Source organism: Rhagoletis pomonella, unplaced genomic scaffold, assembly GCF_013731165.1.
Source record: "Rhagoletis pomonella isolate Grant_MI unplaced genomic scaffold, Rhpom_1.0 Rhpom_scaffold_00004, whole genome shotgun sequence".
In the NCBI taxonomy this organism is placed as follows: Eukaryota; Metazoa; Arthropoda; class Insecta; order Diptera; family Tephritidae; genus Rhagoletis; species Rhagoletis pomonella.
In genome coordinates this window covers 55017866-55023545 of record NW_023458558.1, presented here as the reverse complement: position 1 = coordinate 55023545, position 5680 = coordinate 55017866, and positions in this window count along the sequence as shown.

The window sequence follows — 5680 nt, the reverse complement described above, 5'->3', positions numbered from 1 at the left end:
TCCCTATGGCCTCGTACTTGGGGTTTACACAAGTCAATTTTTCAGATACAATATATTCACAATTCTGTTGATGTCTTCGTCACTTTCTCTGGCTTTTGGAATACAGTTTATTATCTGGATGGCTACTTTACTCAAACAATGTGACAATTAATGCTTATTATCATTTGTCTTGACTTGTGTAAACGCGTGATTATACAACTGTCAGCAGTGACGGACTTACGTGCGTCAAAAGTTGAGTATTGGCCAACGTTTGTTGCAAGGCGAATTTATACAAGGTGGTGTTGATGGTGAATTTAGATTTTCGCCGCGGTACTTCCTAATGTCAAAATGATGTTATTGTTGTAAACAAGGCGAATTCATATTACAACAAACTCATCATTTTGACACTAAGAAGTACCGCGGCGAAAGTCTAACTTCGCCAGTAACACCACCTTGTATAAATTCGTCTTGGTTCGTTGGGTCCGTCGACGCAAGGCTTGCCAATCTGACGCCCTCTATGCAAACACACACTGTATACTCAACTGTCAGTTTCATCCTTGAGCGTCACGTACGCAAAGTACTCATTCTCAGGGGTCTATCACGCATTAGCGTTCATTACACATCACCCCTACAACAATTGGGTGATGGAAACTAACACATTCTCCTTTATTTAACACATTTGCAAATTTTGCGTTGGTTAAAAAGAGACCATTAAATAATCCCATAAGTTGAAAGAAGATAAAAAATCACATGTATACATTTGTTTTCGTCATTTTTTGCACATTGACCTTAAAAACGTGATGGGAGTATTTGATGGACATCTCCATCACCATTGAGTTATCTACACATGATTATTCAAATGACTATCACTGTTCTTGTAGGGACACTATGCAGCAGTGCCTTATCGATGCAGACAGGCACCGTGCGGATAACATCCTAGAAAGTCTATCGCCATCTATCGGATTATCTCCATGAATAAACCTCCGAACTTTGCTGTGTTCACCCTCGCATCCCTTTCCACACAAACTAATTTGCATGTTTCTAATTTACATCAGTTCCGCAAGGTGGGTACCGCTGCAGCAGCTCGCTTCGTTCCATCGGACCTCTAGTGAGCATTCGCTCCAACTTTCCAGTTGTCCTGGCAAACGATTGTGACGAACTTCGCTCGTTCGATGCCGGAGAAGGGCGCATTATGAATTTCAATTTGTAGATTCGGTCGCATATATCTAAATCAGTATAAGCGGAAAAAGTGAAAGGAGCATTTGAAGACTTGCAACTTATCCTCTGGTGTGAGTAAGCTTTGCTTAAACACGAACCGGCGCCATTAAAGGGTGGAAATTTCAGTGAGGCGATGCGTTAGCAACTCACCCTGCAACCTTCGGTGGATAAAATTATCGTAAGGCTGTAAAACCTGTCAAAAAGCAGTGTGCCTTCGACTTCCACTAGCGATGAAGTTAAGGTGACCAACGGGAAGGCAAAAGCCTCTAAAGCTATTGGTCCCACCGGAATATGTAGGCTGATAGTGAAAAAATTGGGACCGGCGGTAGTTGAATATCTCAGCACGGTATTCTGTCTTGCGGAAGTCAGGGACAGTGGTCCCACTGCTTAAGGTGGGGAAACCCGCCAACAAAGGAAGCCTTATCACCCGATAACACACTTCTCTCTAGTAGTGAAGACACACGAGCCCGTACTACACTTGTCACCTGAAGCGCTTAATACCACCACAGCACTTCAAGATATAAGCACCCAGATAATTTGTGACCTTAACCGTAACAACCCCAGCGAGAGTACCGTCCTATTAGCCTTGGACTTGTCGAAGGCTTCTAACACTGAATGCCACTCCAAGCTGCTAGAAGACATTAAGGGCACCTCTTTCCCGGCGATGGACAGAAAGTTTCAATAATATTTCGAGACTAAACTTCGAAGTTGAGGGAAATTAAAAAGGGACTCCCAGAAGGTGGTGCCCTCTTTCCTCTTTTGTTTAATCTCTCTATTTCAAAGCTCCCTCAGTAACAAGAGGAAGTTTCGCTGATCTCATGTACTGACGAGATAATGAAATCAAGCATGAATATATCCTTGCGACGGTAGTAGTAAAAAGAAGATCACGAAACGGAAAGTTTAGATCTTTCTAAAGTTCTGGCTGACATTTTTTTTATTAACCGACATCAAAAAAAGTAGAAAGGTTTTCAATCCATTGGAATATGCAACCACATAACTTTGGACCACGTGAACCGTTTCGATAATTTTTTTATCGGAAAGGTGGTGCTAATTTGGTTAAGCTCCAATCGTGGTATTGTTTAGAAAGTAACGGTTTTCCTAAATTTTTATATGAGCATATAAAATATACTTAGATATATAAAGCTTTTGACAACGTAAACCGAATACGATGGACTTTTTATGGGGAAGATAATACCTTGGAGGTGATCCCATACTAATTTAATTTAGTTCCGATGACTCTACCATGGATGAAATAATGGTACACAGCGAATTACATAATGATTTTATCTTTTTTCTTTTTATTAGTTATAATAAACAAAATAATAGTAGAAACAAACACTGTGAGAAGGGATAGCTGTATGCGACTAAGAACCATCTATACTTTTAAACAAACCCATGACGAACGAACTTAAGCTGAAATTAAAATACTAAGCAACATTATTTTGCAACCTGGCAGTCTGTTTTGTTAAGTACTTGTTTTTATTTTCTCCAAGTCATTTATATTCCCGTTATCAATTGCAACCTACGGAGTAATCTAAGAGAAATGAATTTATTGAATTTGTTTCTGGTTGTGAATCCTTTATTGGTATACATGCTCGTACAATTCAATTTCAACTTATAATACAGGCGCATATGTATATTGTCATACTCATTTTAATATTTAAATTTATGTATATATGTATTTATGTATGTTTGTATGTATGTATATTTAGTAGCTATTACTTTCGCATTTCAGTTGTTTGTATTTTCCACTTTCTTGACTCGCTTTAGAGTATTACGAGTATTACAGTTTTGCGATGGAATTATAACTGTTATTTTAGAATATATTTAAGTATTATGCCATAGATATTTTTATGAATGATGTAAGCATATGTATGCATGGGATTTTCTCACTTGCAAATCAGTGTTTGAGTCTATTGTTTTCTTATTCATTTAGTAGATTTTATTTAATTTACTGACGAGTTGATTTGCTGATTTTTGCGAAATAATTTTGAACTTTAGCATTGTTCAATGTCCATATATTTTGTTTTTTAAATTGCTCTGTAAGTGTATGTCTGTTCTTCAGCGTGTGATTTGTGTGTTTATTAAAACCATATTTGGTTGCTCAAATAAGCTCGTACATGTTTATATAATTATTTGCTTTTCATTAAAATTGCATAAATATTGTATATAATGTATGTATGTATGTATATATGCATGGGTATGTAAGATTATCGTAAGTAGTAATGTTTCTATATAATTTTATATGTGTTCTTCATACATATATACTATCTTTGTTATTTGCAGTCAGCTGATTAACGATATACATATGTATGTATTTGTTTTAAGCATTTTATATTGCTTTATTTTTTGATTATTTCTTCTTCTAATTTTTTAATAATCCTAGCTACATTTCTTTTAACATATGTATGTATGCACATACATATTTAAATAATTCGGTCTCTTACACTACCTATATCTATGTAATATGTAGTTAAATATGCATTTCAAATTTACTATCCGCCTCATTATGATTTAGCAGCATCGCTTTGATAACTTTTTCCTAAAGTCTTTCTTGTTTGATTTACTGCTATTTATTGATTGCAGCTCTTTATCGAACGCACTTAATGCATTAATATTTAGCAAAAATATAAATATTTTAAAATCAACTTCAAATGCAGAGATATATTTTATATATACATACATATGCAATTTTATGCACTCAATTTCGTTTTCTTTTCCGTGAATGTTTCGTATTTTATTGCAACTGCTCAGGGTTTTCAAAATACATAGTATATCAAGGATTGTTCTATACCGAAAACAACATACCTCTGTTTTTTATATCGAAATCAAAAAATATTTAGCGCTCAAAGTTTTCCATGTATTTTATATGGGGAAAAAAGTTTTTCGTAAAAATTATGTAGAACTTTTTAGAATCATTATTTTTCGGTCGAAAAACTCTGCTTCGCTTTAGGAGACTTCCAATAATAAAACCTAATTGTTAATTTAACCATTTCTTAATATTAACTGTTTTTTATAGGTCCCCCAAAAAATATAAAAGAGGTAAAGTACCAATCAAATGATTGGCGATAAACTCTACTAACCCACACTGACGAGGTATGAGTCGCTTTTAAAATATGGGTACGATGTACTCATAGGACCGACGCACAGTGGAACGTCCCCATATAATCTGCGGCCAAAAGTTGTAACCGTAATAAAAATTCGCTGAAATATCGCATATGTTCTCTTTTGTACTCAGGAATGAAAAGTCTAAGAATCTGTTTAGTGGAGAAAATCTATTTTGTAAGAAATTTAACGTGTTACTAAATATTTCGCAAGTGGATTGGCTGAAAAAATCCTGTCCAGCATATTTTTAATAAAATACTCAAAAATTCTTTTTTTTTTAATAGTGTACTTTTTTTGTTTAACGAACAAATTATATACTAATCGAAGGTATTAATCCTATAGAATGATTAAACAGATGGGCGAAGGTCGTGCCCTATTCAAATTTGCGGCAAATGGTAAAGGTTGGCTCATTGCCACGTCCACATCTCTTGTGGGTGGAAATGGTAAATGTTATCTGATGTTGATAAAATTCGAAGTATAGGCTGGTGTTAACTAGAAAAGTAGAAGCGTGAAAGGACGTTAAAGTCAGCTGATCGAGCAGGTTCTGCAATCCACTTCCGAGTGAATTTCAACCTTTGCCAATTTGAATTCAAAGCGAGTTTGATTGAAATTAATTCGGAAGTGAATTGCAGAACCTGCCTGAATATTTACGTCCACCAAAAATATGGACGCAAATGTTGATAATTTATATTTTGATAAACTTTTTTCTACCTTGCTTCTATACTCTGAAACTCTCTTATTTGGATATTATATATGAGTAATTTCTCACTAAGATGTGTTTTTCTTTCTAAAGCAGTTCTATTTATTCTTTTCAAAAATAGCAAAACGATAACATTTATAATACTTGCATATAAATTATATGCATGGAATGTATTTGCACTGAAAAAAAGCTGAGCTAAGGCACACAGGACTCTTCATGATCAGATTAGTTGAATATTTTCCAATGAATCAGCGTAATTGATTTTTCAGAATCAGCTTGTCCGTTTTGTACAATTTTTGGCCGCTGTTGTCCCATTGTGCGTGGTGAATTATTGCAGAAGCAGAACAGTTGAGTGCTTTGGAATTACCAAAAATTGGAATAGAGAGATTTTTTTTTTCCATTTACTTCTTTACACTCTGCATATATCGAGCTATCTATGTAAGTTAGCTGACATAACCTTTACATTCTTTTAAAGAATTTGTCGGTTAAAAAAAATATGTGCATTATGGTGAGCCAAACGAATGCATTGTAAAGAATTGCAAGAAACCTCTTAATGCAAAAAAAGTGTTTAATGTTATTTTTTTTTTTTTTAACCAAGACAAAGGACGTTGACTTTTCGAAGATTGGATTTTTTCCCAGGCATTTTACATAGAAAAATTGTGGTGCTCGGTGGCAGGT